The sequence below is a fragment of the Callospermophilus lateralis genome (assembly GCF_048772815.1).
Source record: "Callospermophilus lateralis isolate mCalLat2 chromosome 11 unlocalized genomic scaffold, mCalLat2.hap1 SUPER_11_unloc_3, whole genome shotgun sequence".
Taxonomy (NCBI): domain Eukaryota; kingdom Metazoa; phylum Chordata; class Mammalia; order Rodentia; family Sciuridae; genus Callospermophilus; species Callospermophilus lateralis.
Genome location: NW_027510155.1, coordinates 1,302,854 through 1,328,009, shown reverse-complemented (window position 1 = coordinate 1,328,009; position 25,156 = coordinate 1,302,854). Strand labels below are relative to the sequence as shown.

The following is a 25,156-nucleotide window of genomic DNA, read 5'->3' as shown; positions in this document are numbered from 1 at the left end:
TACTCTATAAAGCTGCAAGTATGATTTTCTGCAGAGATTAACTAGAAGGGTGGGTGTGTGCCAGTGAACGTAAATGAAACCACCAGATAATTTTTAAACAACTTCTATAACAAGTGACAAGAGAAACCGGCCAGGGATAAGTAAGTGATTATCAAGCTTAGGCATGTCAAGAAGAGACAGAGAAATGAAACTGGAAGAGCTTAACTCCTGAAGAAAATTCAACAAAAGCTCCTATTAGAGTTTTCAAAATTATTAACTTTGAGGCCGTGGAAAATTGTATAACATCTAGTGTCTCAGTTTTCACACCTGAAAAAAAAAAATTAGACGTTCAAATCTGACCACAAACAAATTGACAAAACAGCATATTTTGCTTTTCCTTCAGAGTGAAAACTGAATCTTAAAACAAGACTTTTGTTAGGGAAGATGTTTGCCTGTCTAATTGTACTGATTGTCAATGAGAGTGGCTTCTTTTGACAGAAGGGTCCACTTCAGAAGTGAAATGCCTGAGAAGGAAAGGAACAGACATCAGAGCAGATGAACTTCTACATCTTTATGCAGAAACAATTCTTTGTGGAGTTTAAAACTGAGCATTTTTTTTTCTGATCTCATTTTTATCATTTCTGTTTTTGTAAAACTGGGCTTTTTTTCTGATCTTTGTTTTTACTGTTACTATTTTTATTTTACCTTTTTTTAAGAGAGAGAGAGAGAGAGAGAGAGAGAGAGAGAGAGAGAGAGAGAAGAATTTTTTAATATTTATTTTTTAGTTTTTTGGCGGACACAACATTTTGTTTGTATGTGGTGCTGAGGATTGAACCCGGGTCGCACCCGCACGCATGCCAGGTGAGCACACTACCACTTGAGCCACATCCCCAGCCCACTGTTATCATTTTTATTGGAAATACTTTTCTCCTCAGAAAACTTACATAAGAGTTATGTAAGAGTTATGTAACTGTAGGTGCATTTTAAACTCAAGCTGATAATAAGAGTTATGTAACTGTAGGTGCATTTTAAACTCAACCTGATAATTTCCATAAGGTTTTTGTGTAGATTAAATGAAAAGATGGCAGTAACTGAAACATGAATGTTATTGCTTAATATTCATTCAAATAATTATTCCAGTCGAAAATTACATGTCTATATTTTAAAATGCATTTCACTAAGTCCTAAATATTTTTAAATTATGAATTGTGCTATTGTTTCTTTATGAAGTTCTCTTAGAACTCTATAAATTAATCATATTATTTTAATATCTACAAGGTAGCATTCCTTGAGAGATAAATTCTCTGAAACAAAATACAGCATACTTATGAGAACAAAGTTTTAAGCATATCTCTAATTTGCTTTGTGAATTTGACTTAATCTTTTTTAGCCATTCAGAGATGCCATAATGAGGCTGGATTTTTAAGGGTAATAATTTCAGATTTTTTTCATTTTCTATCTACAGCTGGAACATTCATATGCTGTGTGCATGATGTATTTTTATCATTTTAGTTTGCATATTTAGTTTGCATTTTAGTTTGCATTTTTCAAGAATTTAAAGGAGTTTATAATAAATGCTCATTATTAACCACTAATGAGCAAAGCCTAAGGTTTTTCTCTGCTCATTCTTTGTGTCCATAGTTTAATAATTTGTTGAGAAATGGCATCTTCCATGTTTTATTCCTAAATAACAACTTGGTATGTGATATTGCCATAATTGAACAACTGTGTATAAAATAGCCAGCCATAATATACCAAACCCTACTTCCATTTCATAATGTTGCGGGGTTTAAGAACAGTACATCCAACATGTTTAATATTTAGAGGAATGTGTATATGTATACACACACACATAAACAATGATATTTCAAAAATCATCTGAACAGGCTATTATAATTGAATGTTCAGCAAATTTTACTTGTTTTTTTCTCATGTATCATCAGCAACTCACTTTTATTCTAGTATATATTTAGGCAGGTCTAATTTTCACTTTTTATTTTAACTTTGCATTTTTGTATAGAGAAAATTTAAGCAACAACTTATAAGAGTATATGTTGACAATGAATGAAAAAAACATTTCTGAAATACAAATAGAAAGAAAAATAGTTTGAAAACACTAAAGAGAGTAAACACCAGATAAGAAAATAAAATTCTTTGTCACAGAAAAGTACTTTAAAAAGTCATAGACTTGAGATATATTTTTAGTGAAACATTGATATTTAATCAGAAGAGTAGAGAAATCTCCTAGTCCCTCACACTCCCCAAATGCAAATGAACTGTAGTATAATATTTCATATAGCCAATTAAAAGTCATAGATTATCAGAGTAAAGAAAAAAGAAGTATTGATATTTTCTATATAAATACTGAGTATACAAAAATAAGAAATGGATGCAACAAGATGTGTTTCAGATTTTGGTTTATTTTTTGTATATTTGAATATTTGCACGTGCATAATGAGATATCTTGGGGATAGAACCCAAACCTAATCATAAAATGTTTCATTTGCAATTTATATTCATAATCTCTTGGTATTTTTGTACCATATTTTTAGAGTGCATATAATTTGACTGTGACTTCTTCCATGAAGCCTATTATGACATTTCAATTTGTGGTGTCATGATGGTAATCATAAGATTTTAGATTTTGAAGCATATTGAATTTGGCTTTTCAGATAACCTGCACTTGAAAATAGGTTTAAAATTATTAAGAGGTAAAAATAAAGAGGTAAATGTATGCAATGCTAGCATTAATCAAAAGAAAGCTGTATTAGCTATACAAAATTTAGAAAAAGCTAATTTCTAAACACAAATTTTCTGGCATAAAGAAGGACATTTATCAGGTGTTAGGAAGGTATCAACCCTCCAAGAAGAACCACAATTATAGATAAGTGAATGAGGCAAAAGAAACAGACATGGGAGAGATAGAAAAATCCAAAATTTTAATAGGAACTTCCACATCTATTTATTGGATAGATATTTACAAATCAAATTGGTAAAAAAGTCAGTGAAGATATGAATGAGATGTATCTACCTGTCCATTTTATGTAATTGACACTGAATATTCCATCCAAAGACAGTACCATGCACATTCTTTTTAAACAGGTATGGAACATTAACCAAAATAAACCATTTTCTTGGCTAAAAACTTGCCCGAGCAAACTTATAAAATTAAAAATAATACAAAATAAAATGCAGAAGTCAAACAAAATATTTTCTAGATTTTCAGTGGAATTAAAAGTATAAATCACTTGAATCAAAGAGTGAAATATGATATATCAAGAACTATGTAATGTTTTGAACAACCAACAATAAAAATTAATAAAAATAAATAAAAGTATAAATCAATAACAGAAACTTGGAAAAAAACTTAACTGTTTCTACATTAAAGATTCTTCTCTAAATAATACATAAACTAAGGAAGTTTTCAGAGAAGTTAAAAATATGTAGGACCCAATGGAAATTAAAATGTATCCTGTTAAAATTTCAGGGACACAGTGTAAATTCTCTCTTCAGAGAAAAGCATGTATGAAGTTGGACCACTGTGGAGTGTACCTGCAATCCCATCTCCACATAAACAGAGAAGGAGCATCAGGAATGCAGGAAAAGCCTGGAAAACATATAAAAACCCCACCTCAAAAATGCATATATTTAAAAACTAGTTAAACTGATGTTCTACCTAAAACATCATAGAAAAAAGATTAATATAAACCACATAAGGTAAAAGAAATAGTAACATTTAGAACAGAAGGTGGGAGTGGTTGCTCAAAACTGTAATGTAGCTACTAGGCATGATGAGGCAGGAGGTGCAGGAATTCAAAGTCAGCCTGGGCAACACAGTGAGACCCTGTCTTAAAATTTTGAAAAAAGGTGCCCAGGGATATCTCAGTGATAAAGTGCTGCTGAAGTCATTCCCAGCCCTGCAAAACAAAAACAACAACTATAAATAAAATAAAATAAAATAAAATAGAGCAGAAATAAATGAAAATAGGAAACAGTATAATAAAAAATCTGTTTCATTTAAAAATATAAATGACCAATTTATTTTTATTTAGCAATCAAACTAACCATGAATAAAAGTAATAAGACAAAGATTAGCAACACCAGAAACAAATTAAAATTGATCACCATTGTTGTGAATTTGAGAGGCATAGAAATTATAACTAGTGAATACTGTGACCAAGCCTAGGGTCACAAATTTTATATCCTTGATACCAGAGTCCTATTGTAAGACACAAATAAAAACAAAAACAAACAAAACCCCACCTCACACAAGGAGAAATAGATATCCCTGAACCTATTAAATCAATTAAACACACAATAAGTTTATACTAAAAATGTAACAGGTCCTGATTATATCACTTGGGATTTCTTCCAAACTTCAAGTAAGAATAATACCAATTCTAAATAATATGTTTCCAAAATATACAAAGATATATAATACTAGCTAATGTATTTTATGAAGCTAACATTACCCTAATATCAAAACTACAAGTGATATTCAAAGAAAGGAAATCCAGGTTATATGTATATAACAAACACAGGTGATTCATTTCAAGTCTGCTTCGATATTCAATATTTGTAAATGTTATCTACAATGCCAATTGATTTACCAAGAAAAATCATTATAATCATACAATGAATAGAAAAAAATATTGACAAAGTCCAACAATCATTCTCTATTTTTTAAAAAGTCTCAATAAATTAGGAATAGAAAGGAATATTCCTAACTTGATTTTACCTAAAAAAAAATTATCTAACATAAATCACAATACAGGAACATGACAAGAATATCTGCCATAACTATTTCTTCAACATTGCAGTGAAATTCTTACCTAGAACAATGAAATAAATAAAAGGATATATTGATTTTAAAGGAAGAAATAAATATTTGTTTATTTGAGTATGACATAAATGTCTATGTATATAATTTGCAATGTACAAAAATCTCAAATGATTAGCAAATATAGCAATATTACAGGATGCAAGTTTATTTAGAATGAGTCAATTGCTTTCCTATATACCAGTGAACAATTAAAATTTTTAAAGTTTTATATGCCATTTACAATACACACCAAAAAAGAACCATTTGTGTATAAATCTAATAAATTATATACAAGGTCTTTACACAGACTACAAAAACTATTAAATAAAGTAAGAGACATATAAATAAATTGAGAAGTAGTCAATGTTTAAGGATTAGGATATTCATTTTTGTTGAGAAGTGAATCCCTTCCAAATCAATTTAAAGATTTGAGTCATTACAATGAAATTCTAAGAAAATTACCTCCTGACTATCAACAAATTTGTTCAAAATGAGTATTAAAAAGCAAAAACCTTCAATGACCAACACAACATTGAAAAGAAAAACAGGAGTACTCACATTCTCTATCTCCAGACTTAAAGAAAGTGATGGTGATCAAAAGACTGTGGTTTTGTGAAGGAGTAGACACAAAGATCAATAGCACTGAACAGAAAGTCCAGAAATATACTCCTAAAAGCCACTGGACTTCTAAATATTTTCCCAAGTAATTTGAAAATGTGTGTTTACACAAAGACCTGTATGTGAATCTGTATAAATCTTTATTTACCATCTCTGAAAGCTAGAAGCAACCAAGGTGTCCTTCAGTAGCCAAATTGATAAACTGGTACATCCATACAGTGGAATGAATTCCATAAAAACAAATGCATTATCACATCACACAAAGTCAAAGATGACTCTTAAATTCATATTGCCAAGAAAAACATCCAGTGTACAAGGGCTACACAATGTATTATTCTATTTATATAACAGCATGGAAGTCAAAAACACAAAGATAGTTCATAATTTATGTTTCACAATAGTCTAGAGAAGTCTCTGGAGATTACGAAAGTGCAGCAGATTTTCTTTTTTAAAGCAGTAAAACTATTTTGTTGAGACTAAAATGGTAAACTAACAACACTATAAATATGTCAAAATCTATAGACCATTATATTACAAACAGTAACTTTTAATATGCAAACTAGAATTTTTATTTAGGAGATAAAATGATCTAAAAATTGAAAGAGAATGTGACAAAATAATCTCACTGTTTGACAAATGGTCAAAACTGCATTACTGGTAAAGTTATGATGAGTGACATTGAAAAATCTAAGACTGAAGGCTAAAGAATTCTGATAAAGTCATCTTATGGCTTAATAGTTCTTAAACACTATACTGGGATTGAAGAATTCCTAAATGGAGGACCGATGCTAAGAGGTAGTTTTCTCAGTAATGGAGTGAACGTTTTTCATAAACAAGAAAGACTACAAACAATGATGTAGGTGGTAAAGAATTATAGATGTGATGTTACCCTGACTCATTCTGAGCCTAATGAAGCCACCACAGATGGTTACACACTGCAACACTTACAGACAGATTCTGATCCTCACACATGTATTTTCTTGTTCTATTATCTGAAGACCTGAAACACACACCTGGTAATGAGAAGCACTTTTATCTTCCCACAAATTTGTAAGATAATTTCCAACAAAAAGAAATAAGCCTTTTTGAAAAAATGGCTAATTCCAGAACTCTGTCAAAATAGTTTATAAGACAAGACTGGAGATTGCAGTGGCAGACTGTAAGACAGTGTTCAGAATATACTAACAACCAAACACACACACACACACACACACACACACACAAAAAAAAAAAAACTATTGAGGACATGCAAAGGGCTATATGAATGAATGGAAATAGGTTTATGAATAAAGTAACATTGAATTATAGGCCAAAATATCAAATATCTATGAGTCCATTGTCATATAAATAGATGACTAAATATATAAATTGAGTATAGACACATATCTCATGCAAAATTAAAATGTTTTATGATGAAACTCTGCTCTTAAGTCACAGAACATAGCTCCATGCCTCTTACATGTGGTCAACATGAATAAACTCTCTTGCAAGAACTGCATAAGGATTTGGGGAAAAATAGCAATGTACAATAAGAAAACCTGAAAAACGAACTCAGCAAGAGGATAAAAGTTAATATCAACAGTGATGTCATTTGAATAGCATATCATTCTGATCTATGTGAAGAGAGTGGCACTTTATCTCTCTGTTCTTCCCCAGAACACATCCTCAGTCAAATCATGAAGTGAAAATATCTGACCAATACCCAGTGAGGGACAGTCCACAAAGCACCTGATCAGTAATCCTTCAGACTTCCAAGAACCTGTGAAGTAGAAATCTGAGAAACTGTCACAGCCATGAGAATCTTAGAGTGACCATATGCAATGACAACCCTGCATGGGATCCTGAACGGTGAAAGCACATTAGGTAAAAATAAGGAAAAATACATATTTTAATTGACTGAAAATTATCAGTACTGGTTCATGACTGTAATCCCAGCAGCCCAGGGAGCTGAGACAGAAGGATTTTGAGTTCAAATCCAGCCTCAACATAGTGAGGACTTAAGCAACTCAATGAGACCCTGTCTCTAAATAAAATACAAAATAGGGCTGTAGAAGTGGCTCAGTGGTCGAGTGCCCCTGAGTTCAATCTCTGGTACCCTAACAAAAAATTATGTAAGAGTAAGGGAAACTAAATATAGGGTATTTATATGTATATATACATATATGTTCATATTTATACATATATAAGTTTTCTGCACTTAGTAATTTTAAAAGTTTATTTTTAACAGTTGTTTTATTACTATAACAGCAATACAATGAGAGAGTGGCAATAGTATTGGAAATAAAGATTATTCATATCTCGGTGGAAGTATATTGACATAATAGGGCAAGTGATAGGAAGGTTTTTTTTTTGTGTGTGTGTGTGTGTGAAAGAGAGAGAGAGAGAGAGAGAGAGAGAGGGAGAAAACAAAGAGTTTAGAGTACATTAGAGTTCATTTAACAACAGAAATATTGCATTCAGAAAGTGGAATATATAGATTTGGATCTAATGAATTCAAAGCCAATGAATTGCCAGGAGTATATATTTAGAAAGTAGCAAATACTACTTACTTATGAATATGTTTTATATATAAATACATATATATATATATATATATATATATATATATATATATATATATATATATATGCTATAGGAATTATATGTATGTATGTTGTGTATACAGATATACACACGTAAATTTAAGAATTCTTTGAATGCTATTTTCTATAGAGATAAAAATTGCTTCATGAAAGAACTCCAAATGTTGATGATACCAAAAACAAAGAAAGAAATGAAAACAGAGTGAGCACTCAGTGGAATTACCTCTGTAGAACATGTGAGGGTATAAAATATTTTAAAAAAAGAATTAACCGAGGGGTGGAAGCAGAATTTGAAGATGAGAGATGACAATGTGCTTAAAACCATGGAAATCACAGGAAGATGAAAGGAAAGTTCGTTGGAGGGTTTCAATTTTGAAGTTACTAGTGAGCTTCAAAAGAGACAGACTTCAGGCTGTTAGTCATGAGTGAGTGAGGTAGGAGAGTACAGTACACTGTACCTCATTACTGACTGAAGTGTGCATTTCAGAATTCTGTTAGGGTCCTGGCTCTGCCACTTGCTTTTGTCTAAATAGAGGCCTTTCATTACATTTTTAAACCTGATATACTAATTTACAAAATAATAATGATAATTAGTGTCTCATCAATGTATTCTAATAATTAAATGTTTATAGTATAATTGTTAGCATAGTGTGTGCTCAGTAGAAACTCTATTTTAGTTGTTGCATTCTTTAAAAATGGTTACAGAGCAGAAATTTGGAAAGAAAAATTTGATAATTGTTACTGACCATCTTAAATCATTCAGTGACCATATATATATAGTAACTTTCAATCAGGTCAAGCATCATATTCAGTGAATGATGTATTGGGAGAAATATAAGGTAAGTAAATTACTTTTAGAATTTGTATCTTTAGAGTTCCTAAAGGTTAAGGTAGAAATGCACTCAAGGCAGCTAAAAAGAAATGATGTTGAACATAACTGCATTGAAAAATAAAGGCCAAGGTTGTATTTAGATGACTTATGTGAATGCAGTAAAAGGTATAATGCAAGGTGGTTTCATATATTTGGATTACTGGTAATACACACATGGATATCTTCAATTTTGTAATAGAGTTCTATTTGTACTGGGGAAAAATATTGTGTCATTCAGTCTTGACTCTTGGGTAAGATATTGCATATCAGAAATAATGATGTTATTTTCTTGATTAAGTATAATAATATGTTGTATTATGAACCATAATTCCAAGAAGTTCCTGTTGTTTTTATTTTTCATTGTAGAGTAGTAAATAACAGTGTTGTGGTTGGAAAACCAGTGAGAAAATACCAAGAATGGAAGTTAACATTAGATTTATTTAACTCTTCATGAATAAAGAACTTTATTTCCTATTCATTTTTTATTTCTCAACTTTGCACAAGTTGTTTGGGTATCAGTACATCCCATAACATTAATTTTAAAGTGAGACAATAAAAAATGTGATTAAACATAAATACCTAAGGAATTTAAGAACTTTGGAAAAAATGGAGATTCAGACTGACTGTTATAAAAATATGTGCACTAAGAATTTCAAGAAACTTGAACAACGTGGTGGTTCATAATAAAATTTAGACTTATTAACATGCAATGGCTAATATATAAGTGTATTATTTATATAGTGTAACATATATTGACCAACCATGAAGATTTAGTCTCACTGTTTTATAACAAATGTCAGAGACAAATTATTAAGGTTTTCCAAGTCTTTATATAATTGTGACTGTTTATATGTCTCTGCCATAATTAGACAGAGTGATGAAGATAAATAACATAATGTTAAGGAAACAAATATTTATGAATCATGTAGATCTGCTATTTTTATATTATTCGTATATGCACATCAGTGTATTTGTATTTTTACACAATAAAGAATGTGGCATATTGTCTAATAGCAGTCAAGAGTTTTGGGTAAATGACTGGAAGTTTGGTGGAACAGGGATGTGTGAAATTATAAACTCCAGAACTCATATTGCTGCTGTTTGAGATTCTATCTTCTCAACAGAACACTTAAAAGTTTCAGAATTTGTTCATATCATGTTTGGCAGAAAACTGAAATGAGATCTGAATTTGAAATGGAATACATTACAATTAAATCTATACTTCTTTTTCCTGTACTCATTTGAAGCTCATAATGTATGAAAGAATAAAAAAGTGTAACTGTTTTTAAAAAGAAGCTACAATTAACATCATCACAGAAAATGAAGACTCATTTAAATATGACTCATCTAAATATAAGAGCAGAGCAAGCAGGAAAAAAGAGAACTACCAAGAAAATTATTATCACAAAAATAGGATAAAATATTAAAAGATACAAAATTAAATATAAGACAATGAGCCATTACATCCAGACCACCAAACAAACAAACAAACAAAACAGCAACAAAATAATGAATACCAGAAAATCTGCCAGAAGGGAAGGTTCTGAGGCTGCATATTTACAGAAGCCCTCAAATATCTAGTCCTAAGAATTAGGAAATTCTCATCCTTGGCTCATTAGTATGAAATTTTGTAACTCCGAGGGTAAGAAAAAAATTTTAATATCATCCAACACAAACCATTTCACATACACATGAAAGAGTAGTGCAATCATGTTTGTCTCTTCAGCTGAGTTGTATGCCAGAATATGATAGAATACTTAAAATAATGAGGAAGGAACGATTACAACAAGAACTGAATATCCGGACAAGCTGCTGTAGTTGAGGAGGCAAAAATAGATATTTTCAAGCAGGGGTTGATTTATACAATGATCCATTGTACAGGCATACTCTTTGGAAGGATACTGAGACTGTTTACTGATTTTTTATCGCCTCGTTTTTATTTCTCGTCACAATTTGACCACCTCACATATAATACATACGCAGTTACATCTGTTATTAGTAATTCTCAGTTTTATACAATAGCTATTGAAAATTTTGCAAAGATTTCTATAGGGAATAGTGAATATCTTTTAATCTTTCCTTTCGATGATTCATTTTTCCTCTTTGCCTCAAGATCTGGGCTGTAGCTATTTTCATACTATTTTCTCTCTCTTCCTATGCACACCTAAAGAACTTCTGCATCTGTATTTTAAAAATGGCTCCTTTCTGTGATAGAAGTGGAAAATTTTAATGTATGATCAATCAACGACATACTTCAAAGATTTCTGTAATTTATGACTTAAAGATCTCTATGAGTCTCAAAATTTTTTTGTAATCCACAAATGATTTAATGGACTTGTGATTATAGCTAGAATTTAATAGCCAATAAATTTCAGAGGAAGCTTACAAAACATTAGGGTGCAACAAATTAAGTTTACCACAGTGACCACTAGAACATTGAGAGATGAAGAAGGAACTTGCCTCCTTGGACATTACTAGCCAGAGACAGAATTTGGTAAAAAAGCAATTTTATATTATTTCTAGTGTATCAATCACAAAGTTTCACTGCTGGATGTTGATAAATATTCTTTGAATAAAATCAAAGGTAGTATACTTAAAAATTTATAAGTAACATACTTACTTATATATAATATGTACATATATATTTCTATAAAGATACATATGCAAGACAATAAAATTATAGTTTAATTATAGTTAATAGTCAATATTTACCTATATAAATATAAATTATTAATAGTTTTATATTGCTTAAAGCTTGAATGAAGTTTTGTGATTGTTAATATAAATTTTTTAAAAAAATTGACTGGGTTTCTGGTTCAGTGAGAGAGTGTTTGCCTGCTACATTGAGGTACTGGGTTCTATATTCAGCAGCACATAAAAATAATTTAAAAATAAAGGTATTGTGTCCATCTACAACTAAAAAATATTTAAAAATAAAAATATTGATATATTAAATCTATTTTTTGTCATAGCATAAAAAGTATTCTGTAACACTTCTAATTAGTTAATACTAACAGATCTCTTTCCCCATATCGATTTTTCTAGTTTCCCATTGTAATGAAGATTATTTCCATCACTTTCTTTTGACATAATTGGGTGGTTGGCTATTATAAATCAAATGCTTTTTTGGTTGAAAAAAAGTTTGCTGTGATTATCTGTATTATTGTTATATGCCAAATCCCTATGCTGAAATCTATCTCCTAATTTGTCTTTGCGACTGCATTCAATGCTAGGGACCTAGAAGAGATAAGTAAGGTAAAAAAAAGGTTACATGACTAAGACCAAATCTAATATTCAGCAGGTTCTTTTAAAAAAGTAAATAAAAACATAAACACAGAGTGAAGACAATGTAAAAACACAGAACAAAGAATTTATCCTAAAGCAAAGAGAAATGCCTCAGAAGAAACCAACCCTCCAGAAGTGTAAGGAAAAGCACCTCTTGTTAAGCATTTCAATCTTTGATATTTTGTTAAAGTAGCCCTACCACACAAATAGTGTTGAAAATGTAAAAGAGATAGATGTCCTAAAAATAAAATTTATTAATATGATTAAAATAAGATCCACAAGTTTCATACTTTTGCTTAGTATTTTAGTCACATGGTTTCACATAATCTGCCCCTCCTAATTTTCTTCACGTCACATGGCTTCTGTTGAATGTAGATCCAATGATATTCCTTTACAAAATGTCAAATGCAATAATTTCTGCCAATAATAATCATTTCAAAAGGGAATAATATTGGACATTAACCTTCTTCAGGAGGTTTTTCTTCATTACATAGTGAATCATGTTGTGTGGGCAAATCTAGAAATTATCTTAATTTTTCTCTTGGGAAAGATGATGATATTATAAGCTTCCTAAAAAAGTATGTAAATATTTCCCAAAGTGTACTATATTAGAAAGTATTATACTACATGAATATTGTAGTTCTCAGGAATGAGACTGAAGTAAAAACTGGGTGATCAGTAGAGGAAAGCAAGTTCGTCAGTCATTCCTCAGAAGGAGAAAAGGAAACAATGCAACTGGTAGAAAGAGGAAAAAGATGGGAAATGCAGATTTAAAGGATCCCATTGCATAGCATCAATAATAGATAATTTTAAAGTAAGCATTTGTGTGTGCATATGGCTGAGTATAATTTACCAGTTATTCATATTTCCACGTGATTTTCCCATATGTGAATTCTTGGTTTTATGATCTTGTAAATGTTAAATATATTCATAGATATTTTAAAACTATAGTTAGATATTGATCTTAGATTTCATATGGAACTACAACAACTTTAATTTTCTAATTAAACATAGTGTTTATCTTTCAGAAGACACATGTATAGGTTTAATATTGAGAAATATACAACTTTAATTAGTTAATATCTCTTATGTGCATTTCTAAATAGTATACAATCCAGTTGAAATTAACATGAGTGAAGTTTACTAATATGCTCATTAAATTGAATATTTCTTAGGAACTTGTATCAAATTAAAAATCTATTTACAGGGAAGTTGTAAAGGATAATGAATCTGAGGATTGTTGTTTGTGAGATAGCAAAGAGTTAACTCTGAGCTGTAGTATAGAATGGCATTCACAAAGTACATGTTAGTAAGTGCATCAGCTGACTGATTTTGCATTTGTGTCCCTTTTAAGATTTAGTCATTGGATTCAACATTCTGAAGTCCCTGACTTATTTGTTCAATAACATAAAAAATATTTAGAGATGTATTGTACATCTAGCCTATGTTATTTGATATGTATTTTTTTCATTGGCCAAGAAAGAATCACTAGAATGTAATAAAAATCTAAGAAACTGTAATGAATTGCTCTTTCTCTATTTAAATTAATAGTTGTTGTTCCCTTTGAAAATATTCATAGAAATAGAAGCTGGTATTTTATCTACAACTGAGAGTTTAAATGATTTGGTGACTTTTTAAAACCAATTTCCACACACCACTACAGTATAAAACAAAACCAATATTTATTTTAATGTGGAATTTTAGCCCTGAGGCCTCCCTTTATAAAGAGGGATTTTTTTCCATTTCTTTTTTAAAATTTTATTTTTTTGGAAAAAACTAATATATTAATTAACATTCTTTAATATGAACTGATGTTACGATCAAACATTGCATTTCAAATTCATGGGTTACATATTTAATTTGATATTATTATATTTATTTCAATTTTCTGAAAGGGTAGGAAAAGCAAATATGTCTTGGCATACAGTTTTAAAAAGAAACACCTTTGAATTATAAGAAGATGGAGATCAGAGTTTCCTTTTTGTCTCAAAAGGAATGAGAAGAGTCAGCAGGGTGCTATTGCTCCTTGAAGATGTCTTTGTTTATTCCTCTTTATCACTGAATCCTGCAACCACATCACAGCAGAGTGTAGGGTACACCACTTTAAATGATAAGAGTTTCAATAGGCACTTTAGTGGAATTAAGAAAAATCTAACACTCTTCCACCGTGATGCCACATAGCTATCTTCGTTGTAGGTTGTCATGTCAGTAAATCGTATTTAATAGGCCTGAGCTTGTCTCAGCGTGTTTCTGAAATAACAAAACAAAACAAAGCAAGTACATATTATAGGATTTATCTTGTGACAACAGAATAAACCAAAACTGACAGTGTGATAAATACAGCCACTTGCTAGAAACCAGATCGTCAAAAGAATCCTGCATTATAAAGCCTGTGTGTGTGCGCGCATTGATGTCTACTTGTGTTGCTCCTGTTAAAAAATCTTTCCTCCTCTGCACCTAGCCTCCGCCTCTCCCTAAGTGACTTTGTCGGGGTTGTAGCTCTCTTCTTCATGGAACATGTCAGCAAGGACCTTGAAGCCCGCTCCCCAGTCCGCCGGGTAGTCGTAGTCCTGGTCAGCATCAGTGGCCAGCGAGTCAATGGAGCTGAGCGACCTGGCTAGCGACCCTGCCCCCTCGTAGGCGAAGGTGGCCAGCGAGTCATAGGGCGGGGCAGCAGGGTCCAGGTCGTGCTCCTGCAGCCTCTGATGGATGAAGTCCCTGATGTCCGTGCTGTCTTCCACCAGGGGCCTCTGGCGGGGCAGGCAAAGTGAGTCTGGCTTGATATCCCTGCAGATTTTGTTTTCTTCGACTGCTGTCGGGTTTCTCAGCGCCCCATGTCGAAGGCCTGCGTGTCCTCCTCTCCACCTCCTTCATCGTCATAGTGAATAACGTTGTCTCTTATGTCTTCCTTGGAGGTCATCAAGGTATCCTTCTTCCTCTGCCTGCACAATGCAATGTACAGCACAACTATGGCTGAGAGGAGACAAATTGCAATTGGGGAAAAGAAGGCAGATGAGCCATTTATCATTCCAAGAAAGTTAAAATTGATCAAGGCATGCTGTTTCCAATCTTAGATTAAAAACACTACAATCAATAGGAGCACGTATGTGTTTATGTTTTTCTCATTGTCTGAAGTCAACAACTTTATTTGGAAATGATAACAAGAAACCACAGAACAGTTATTCAAAATATCATTTTTGCCCTTATATTTCCATATTTTAGATTTCAGTTTGACAAAAATGCCGGGGTGGGTGGGGGTGGGGATGTTCTAACCATACAGAGTTGTAAGAATTGATACAAAAAAAAAAAAAAAAAAAACTTAAATATTATCATCATCTGCAAGATGTAATTATCATGGTTAATTTCCAAATTGTAGTATTCTCATTTGGAAATTGGAAATTTGTGTTTTTAATGAAATAAATAATTTTTGAGGTAATCAATTAAATATAATTAGGGGAGCAAAATCCTTTTGATTTACAATGGAAGAGTCTGGAAGACTCTTGTCATAAAACTAGAGAGTAGAGAAGAATACATCATGATGAAAGTAGGTTATTTCACTTTCTCCAAAATTAGAGTCAGGGCATTGGAAGAAGGGAGGGAACCTAGGGAGGACTTCTGTACACTGAGACTTTGAGAGAAGTTTAGCAGCTCTGCACTTTCCCTATGACTTAGAGAATCCCCAAACCTAAGAGACTGTTGTTTGATTGCCTGGGGAGTATGTGAGAGACTGAAAGCCTCATAGAGAATTCCTGAATGCAAACTGGTTTAGGAGTCATCATGGCAGTAAAGCAGACTATTATAGACTTCCCTGAAGTCCACCTAAAAGAAAATCAAGTAACACTGAATTCTTGGGCTTCCCATCAACTCACAAAGGAAATGAAAATGGCAGACCTAGTGAAGTCTGTGATTGGTTACAGAAGTCAAAGAATAGTGGATATTTAAGCAGACACCATGGAAAGATGAAGAGTGCCAATATTCACTACTCTGTTCGAGTGAATTCACAGCCTCTAGAATAGCACAGGTATTTTGCAGGCATTAGGAAGCATAGAATGAAGGAGTGCATGGTAGATTTCAGGGCTTTGTAATGATGAGCAGACATGTTACTTGCTACCCTGTTTCAAGGTAGCAATACAAATAGACCAATACACTCCCAATGTGCCTTCTCATTTTAATCAATTAAAAATAATTAGGGGAGCAAAATCCTTTTTACTTATATTGGAAGAGTTTGGAAGACTCTTGTCATAGAACTATAGAGTTCTTTCATCATGATGAAACTCGGTTTTTTCTCCCCAGGCAATCAAACAAGTCTCCTAGGTTTTGGGATTCCCTAAGTCATAGGGAAAGTGCAGAGCTGCTAAATTGCTATGGAATTACTCTGGCATTCCAGTAGTCACAAGACAAATGAGCAGAATGAGAAAGGAACACTTGATTTGAACTTAAACCTAATTGATTATGTTCAATTCCAGATGTTAGAATTTTTTTGAATGTGCTCTTTTAAGTTTTATATCAACAGCACAAATAGATACTAATAATTATTTATTATAAATTATAAGGACATAATATTTCATTATGCTTATGAAAGTTATTTAGATGTAATTAATAATACACATGTAAATTGGACTACAACTTTATCATTCAAGACAGCATGAACATTTGACTCAAGGCATGTTCCCACAAGGTATCATTGAATTTCTTACTCCATGTTCTACCTCCTACAAGTGGTTTAACAGTTTTGCTTTCTATCCTATAGTTACTAGAAAGTGTTCATCTTTTTCAGAATATTTTTTCCTGAATGGAAAATATGCATATACAAACTTATCCCACAGTGCCCAGCAGTGTATCTGTTGTAATTTGATTTTAAAGAGGTGATGCAAAATTGAAATCTCTCTGTACTAGTGTGAATATGGCAATAAATTAGAAAGTGAAATAGAAAAGCTGAACAGTTGATGGGAGAGGCAAAGCCCTGAAATTGGTTGACAGTCACTATCACAGAGATGGTGAACACATTTTACTTCAGTCCTTTTCCTTTGTTGTGTGCCTAGATATTTTAGTCAGTTTTCTTCAGAGTAGGAATAGTTAAAATTTTGATGTGAGGGGATGTGGGAAAGTTGGAAGAAGAATTGCTTCTGAAAGGCAGTTTTAACTGAAGAAAATAAAATTTGGGGATTCCTTTATATTCTATTTCTTTACTGCCCTTTTCTTTCTTCTCTTTTCAGAATTTGAGAGCTTTTGTTCACCTAGTACATTTCTTAGAAGACTATAGGATCTTTTATTCAATTGTAGTAATTACTAGAATATAAAATGAATTGAGAAATTGTTGCCAAAAAATAGATATTTTTAGAGAGAATCTCATTTTGCAAAGGCCACAAACTTGAAAATCCAGTTTTATATTTTAAATTATGTGACTTATGAGGGATTAAATAAAAAATATATCTCATAAAATATTATAATATAGATAAATTATAACAAGAAGTGACAGCTCACTGAACGAAAATCTATTTACATGATAAACTGAGAGGGAGAGCATGCCCGCTCAAGAAAGAGAGAGAGAGACAGACAGAGATAGAGACATAGGAGTGTGTGAGGGAGAACTTGATCAATGTTGAAACTAACCTAAAAGTATAACGATACATAGTAGGATTGCAATTAAAGTGCCAGTGCTCAATCCAACAGGCAGAAAAATTGCTTCCACATTACAAGACAGGATGGTACCGTCAGAGTCACACCTACAAACATGAATAGTCATTGTGTTTGTACTGCTCTGGACAGGGTAGCTGCTGTCTTCTATTACAACAGGGAGGAAATACAACTCTTACTGTCTGCGGCTGTATCCATTTCTTCTGGTTTCAATTCCAGCTGTGCTGTCTACAAAACAGGACATTCAGATAACATGGTTACTGTGAGTTTCACTTCAATTCTTTAAGTTGATATCCACTAAGTATAAGAAGACCTTCTTGAATTGGTAAAATGCAACCTTATATTACTTATGTCATATATCATCATGAAAGCTGCCAGAAAAATAATCCTTAAAGAAGGAGGAAACACTAATCTTGTCTGCTGCAAGAATTAGCTTTCGTATTTGGAAAAAAATACAGAATGTTTTATGAGAAAAGAAGTCGTTGGGTTACTCTTTTTTCTTTTCTTATATGAAAATATCATTGAGGAAAAGAATATTTCCACACATATTAGCATAACAAAAAAATTAAAGCATTAATCTGTTGAATATCTTATATAAGAATCTATTCTTTAAAATTCATTAAAAATCTATTGACGGAGGCTATGGTTGTAGCTCAGTGGTGGAGTTCTTGCTTGCCTAGCATGTGAGGCATTGGGTTCTATTTCAGAACCACATAAAAAAATAATTAATTAATTAAAGGTATTGTGTCCATCTGCAGCTAAAAAGAATATTTTTTAAAAAATCTATTGACTCTTTCAGATTAAACTTGTGATTTTTCCTGTGTTTTACATGGATCATTTATACATAAACAAATAAACATGTTTATATACGGACCCCCCATATTCACACATTCCATAGCCATGGATTGAAAATTTGAGAAAACAAGCAATGGAAAAAAATTTCCATTGCTATACATAAAGAGTAAAATTGACTGTTTATTTTTGTATCATTTACATTGTGTTAGGTATAATAAGTAACATAGAGATGATTTGAATTTTTCAGAAGGCTGTGCACAGATTATGTGTAAATACTATGAAATGCTTTATAAGAAATTTGTATTTCTGAAAACTTTGGACTCTATGGGTGTTACAGTCCTGGAATTAATCCTTAACATACCAACAGACAACTGCAGGTATGAGTGTGTGTGTGTGTGTGTGTGTGTGTGTGTGTGTGTGTGTGTGTATGCATGTGTAGGTATTTAAATGTTTTCACTCTTGCACATCAGAAAAAAAAAGAGAGATGGAAAAATACATTCCAATTATAAATGTAAAAATACATAACAATTTGTGAAAATCATGAACTATTACCACTTTAATGTAATTACAAAGGAAAATCATTTTAACTTGAATAAAATTAATAATAGTGATATTTGTAGAAATAAAAGACACCAAAATTCCATTTCATATAAATTTAATTAATGTTTCAATTGAAAATATTATTTTGCATTCATTTGCTCTTTTCTTATATGTTTCTATTCATGAAAGCATAAATTTTAGTTTATTTGAAAACTCTTCATTATTATTTCCAATAAACTCCCCCAAATGTTTTATTTTTACAAATAAATTGACATGTAGTTTATTATTTATCAATATATTAACATTCATAATTCCTACTTGAAAATAGATTTAAAAAATTAGAAAAATATATTACTCAATTAAATATAAGTCTGTTAAAAATGTTATCATTTCCATTATGTTACATTGTACTGTTTGTAGATACTCAATGGAGCCAACAGAAGTTACTGAAAAATGGAGTACCTTGATGAACAAAGTATACATGTGATAAGATCAGGGTTTGTTTTGGTATGATTACTTTGTTATTATTACACACATAACACTTTAAAATTGAGAAACAAAACTTTAAAATGCCAGGTGTCTACTAGGATACTCCCAATTAAATTTACGTGTCAAATGATTGTGGGGACAATAAGGATAGAAAAGTGGAGACTAGTCAAAGCAATGCTAAAATCTTCAGCACTTGATGTTTTTCTACATGAATCTGAGGAAAAGGAACAAAGATTAAGTGTTGTAACCTGAGTGAAAATAATTAATAGGTTTATTTGTGTAGCAGCACTGAGGATTGAACTCAGGAATGTTCTACCTCCCAGCTACTTCCCCAGCCTTTTATGTTTTTATTTTGACACGGGTCTCGCTAGTTTGCAGAAACTCAAACTTGTGATCTTTCTGTCTCATCCTCTTGAACAATTGGAATTACAGAAATGCACCACAGTGTCTAGAATCTTTTGGGATATTTAAAATATTTATTTTCAGTTTATTATTTTTTGAAAATAGATTGCATGAAAATTGTACATTGTCAATAGTGAGAAAAAAAAAGATACAGTAAACCTCATTTCCCCACTTAAAACATTTTCTGTACCCTAAAAAGTGTACAAATATAGCTTGCAATAAAGAAGAGCAATAATTGACATTAAATTCTGTAGCAGGTATATGTGCAGTCTATAAGCAAACACTGCTCCTGAGACCAGAGGGTCTGGTCCATATTATCATGATTATCTTGGTCTTCCAACAAAGATGAATTAGGGGGGCATAGCAGATACTCAGAGTGAGTAAGTGATATGAGCGTCAATCTTATGATCTAGAAATCTGATTTGTCTGCATTATATTCATGAATTAAACCAAGGGCATCCTGCATTGGGCTCTATGAATTCTTTCTCCATCCTCTTGTCTTCATCTTCACAGCCAGTCTCACACAATAATGCAAAGGTGCAAGGACTTATCTTTTCTCCCTCTCATGTCTTTTCCATATTACATAAGACTGAGCTTCCCAAAATGAAAATCTGAACATGTTGTACTGTTGCATAAACTTTTAAATGACTTATAAAATTACTCTATTTGAATTACTATACCTTTAGCTTATTTATAAATAGTGTGAACATAATGACCTGATTTGTTTTGGACAGCTCTATTTTAGATGGGTTGCTCTAACTGAAAACTATAAATATTGTCTACTTCTGTTCTCAGAAGTGTTACCATTTTCATGATAAAACATGTGGTTGTTTTATTCATAAAATCCTTCAACTTTGGGGTGCTGTTTCATGTACAGCTGTTCTTCAGTCATTCTCACTCAACTTTCTTTGGTGACAATACATGGGTACTCCAATTTCTTTTTCTAATTATTTAAAGCAAACCCAGTTTTCTCAAAACATCCTTGGGCGTCTACCAATAATCACCATCATTATCATCCCATATAATTTAAGTACTTAGTTCTAGAAACAGAATTTATTAAAACTTTAGCTTCTCACTACCCAATATTATAAAAATTGGCATTTTAATTCTTATTTTTTAGCATATAGAAATTTTGAAGCCAGGAGCAGTGTGGCACATACCTGTAATCCCAGTGGCTCAGGAGGCTGAGACAGGGGGATTACAAGTTCAAAGCCACCCGCAGCAAAGGCAAGGCTCAAAACAACACAGTAAGAACCTGTATCTAAATAAAATATAAAATAAGGTTGGGGATGTGGCTTAGTGGTCGAGTGCCCCTGAAGTTTAAACTCCAGTGGTCACTTTATTTATAAAATCAAAAAAAAAAATTAAGAGATAAAAATGTTAAAGCAAAAAACAAAAACAAACAAAAAGGCAAAAAGCAAAACTAAAATTTGCAATTACTTAATACAGAACACATAAACCTTAATATAGACAGTTCCCAACTTCATGGTTAAATATTTTTAGTCCATATGTTGTATGAAAGCATACCCATAGTATGAAATTGTTACCCTTTTCATATTTAGTATGATATTTAAAAATTTCATGATATATTCCAAACTTTATTCTAATATAGACAATCTGTTAGATGATTTTGACCAACTGCAGATTAACAAACTGTTCTAAACACATTTAAGATAGGATATGCTAATCCCTGATGTTTAGTAGGGTAGGTATATGATATGCAATGTCAATTTAGTATATTTTCAACTTTACGATGAGTTTATGGAGACATAATCCTATCATACATTGAGAAGCATCTGAAATCCAGTATTCTTTATGTTTTTTGTAGTGGATATAATAGTGTCACATGCAATAGTAATAGCAGAAGTAGTAGCAATGTTGGCCAGAATAGTTGTAGAAAGTAAGTGTAAACATGGTATATGAGGGGATAACTAAAATTATAGTGGCAGTAATATATTATAACCATTATGTTTTATACTTTGTATACATGAATTTAATACAAGTAGGGTGAAGTTCTCATCGTTTAGTACAATTTTCTGGGCGTCAACCATTTTGGTATGGCCTGGGAATCATTCTGATTACAATATCTACATTAGTAACCAGTGCTATACTGAGTGTTATTAAAATAAAACAGATACTATAGAGTTACTATTTGTATGTACAAGAAATATGCATGGGAGCCAAAGGATATATTTGATAGGGACAACTTTCAATTTGTCTGGTAGCTTTTTACATGCATGGCTCATTCAGAGACATTCCTTTGTATGGTGGAAATACATTGGCCTTCTAGATAGATCCATATAGATTAAATATTTAACTTATTACTATTTAGGCAATGTTGGATTTCTCATATGTGGATTTCTTTATTTTACAAAATTGAATGCTTTTAAGAAAAGTATTGATTCCTCTATGTGTGCCCTTTGAAAAAGCTACTTGAAAAAGGTAAATCTTTAAGTGTTTATACTTACTTCTGAAGTCACGGACTGTAAAATTTGGTTTGATGGCAGCCTCAGGGGATAATCTAAAGGAGAACTGCTGCCCAGCAGGTGAAAGATCTCGATCTGCAGCACTGACTGAATTATCTGAAACAAAGTTAAGATTAAACTTGAAGTCAATCAGTTTTGAAAGGAACTTTACATAACAGGTTTATAAATCCATTTAATAAAGTATGCTACAGAAATTATACTTTTTGAATTCATTTTAACAGGCCAATTACTCACACATAATTTTTTTAAACAATTTTCTAAATGTTTACAGGTTTTAATAGCAGGCTCAATTATAGGAAACAGCTTAATTCTAAATCAATATATGTGAAACTGAAAAGCTTAACAGCATTGAAAATTCTCACTAATAAGCAAAATGAAATTAAAATGTACTTGTTTGCATTTTAAATTAGATGAATTAAATTCTTTCCAGCCTAAACATGAAGCTGCTTACTGGAAACAAAATATTTGATTATCTAAAAGTGCTAGAAATAGCAAAATTTTATAACTGTTGTTTGTTAGAATGAGTTTTATTTTCATGTATAAAACAATGGGAAACAAAGAAAGAATGTGTATATTGTTTCTGTTGTTAAGTTAATTTTTCTTCATTGGTTAGGAACAAAAATATGTTTTAATATAGATTTCCATAATAAGCATTACAATCCCTATTTCAAAAAATGTTCTTCACTGTCACCAAAAGTAGCACATAGTCTAGTTAAATTCCTGATATTTCAGTAAGATGCTCTTAAATTTGAAAATAATCAAAAAGTAATTTCTCAGAGCCAAACTATTACATTCATAATTCACTACATAGATAAGCAAGTTACAATGGCTTTAAGTGATTAGACAGTCAGCTCAGTGGTAGAGTGCTTACTTAGCATGCACAAGAATATGGATTCCATTCCACCAAAAACAAAACAAAACAAAACAAAATCAGAATGGCTTCCAGGCACTTTTGAATCAACATATCCAATAGCTGTGTGCCAGAAAGACTAATTTCAGGAAGCATGTGTGGGAAAAGACAAAGGATGTGTGCTGATCAGAGGATCATGCTTTTGAACTAAATTTCAATCTGGCAGAGGAAGACGTTATATTCAATTATGGTAACCTGCCATAATTGTGAAAAATCTTCATCATATGGCCGATGCTATTAAACTGATGCTTTTGATTTTTGTTTTATTTCTGGTTTTTATTCCTGATTAAATCCAGTCTCCTGACTACATTTTACCTTCCCATATATTTGGGCACACAGAGAGATACCTAAATAATGGATAGATGAATCACAGTTGTTATTGGCATTTATGTATCAGTGCAGCATTAGTAACAAAATTAGGGATTTTGGATTCTGGATTTGAAATTTTAATTTCTTACCATAGTGCAAACTCTTTGCACAGAATTTATTTTCCTTGTATAATTGTCATAAATGAGACTTTTATAATTCATCATTAGACAATGGAATATGATAATTTAGAAAGAATCTTGATACATATCCTGAAAAATTAACTTTTTTGACTCAGACCAATGTACTCCAATCATAGAATTTCACCCCTAAAAGTTCTGTACATTACTTAGGGACCAATATTTGATTGTCAATTTTTATTTTGTTTTCTTAATGTTGTTAGCTAGTGCCACTATTAAATTAAAAAATATTTAACAACAAAATATCAAGAACATATTTTTGAAGAAAGAAAATCATCTTAGGACAGCATATAGAAACTATTAAAGACATTCATTTATCTGGAAACGTTATTTGAATAGCACTGCCCTGAAGAAAATAACTCTCACATAAATTTTCACAGGCTTACATAAGACCAACTTATTTCCTACTATTTCTCTCCTTTTTAGAAAAGTATATATATATATATATATATATATATATATATATATATATATATATCTCCATATATGTATTTTATATATATTCAAGAATAATCCAGAAGAGAGAGCTATTTGCTATGCATGGTTTGTAGGCCAGGGGCACTATAGTCGGGTACCCAAAGCAGAAAATGGCAATATATCACACACCCTGCAAACTCAAGGGACATTTCAGTACTGTGCTTTGAACATAAGTATTGAGGAGTAGGACACAAAAACCCAAAAGATATTTTTTGATATAGAGTTCGCAAGAACACAACAGATTTTTCACTACTTTGTCCACAAATAAGAAAATCTGGTTGATCTCTAGTAACATGGACTTGTATCAGTATTTTAAAACTTTTACTTTATTAGACAAATAGAGCTAAATAGAGCTCTGTTACCAGAGGCTAATTTCATTTGGAGCATTATAAGATTTTGATTAGTCTGATATTATTGATATTCCTAAGTATCCAGAAGACAAAAATGGCTTTTTTATATACTTTGGCACAGTGGAGCTCCTCAAAAGTGAAAAAATATTTAATTTGTAGAAGTTTTGTAAACTTCTTTTAATTTTCCAATTATCAAAAAAATTAATTTATGCTCAAATACTTATGTAGCATCTACTATTAAAAACACTGGAGCAGAACAAGCGAAACAGACATCCATATTGTGGATGCTTTCAAGGTGATAAGTTTTAATCCATTCTGTGACTATTATAAATTAATGATGCAGATTTCTTATTTGAGGTAACATGATGAAAATATGTAGTAATGTAATTCATTTAGTGATTTCCTCA

General features: G+C 31.6%; 1 pseudogene; it reads right to left on the bottom strand.

The window, feature by feature from the left end:
* Positions 1 to 14,631: 14,631 nt before the first annotated feature.
* LOC143385818 (cadherin-12-like) overlaps positions 14,632 to 25,156 on the bottom strand; it is a 78,833-nt pseudogene continuing 68,308 nt past the window's right edge.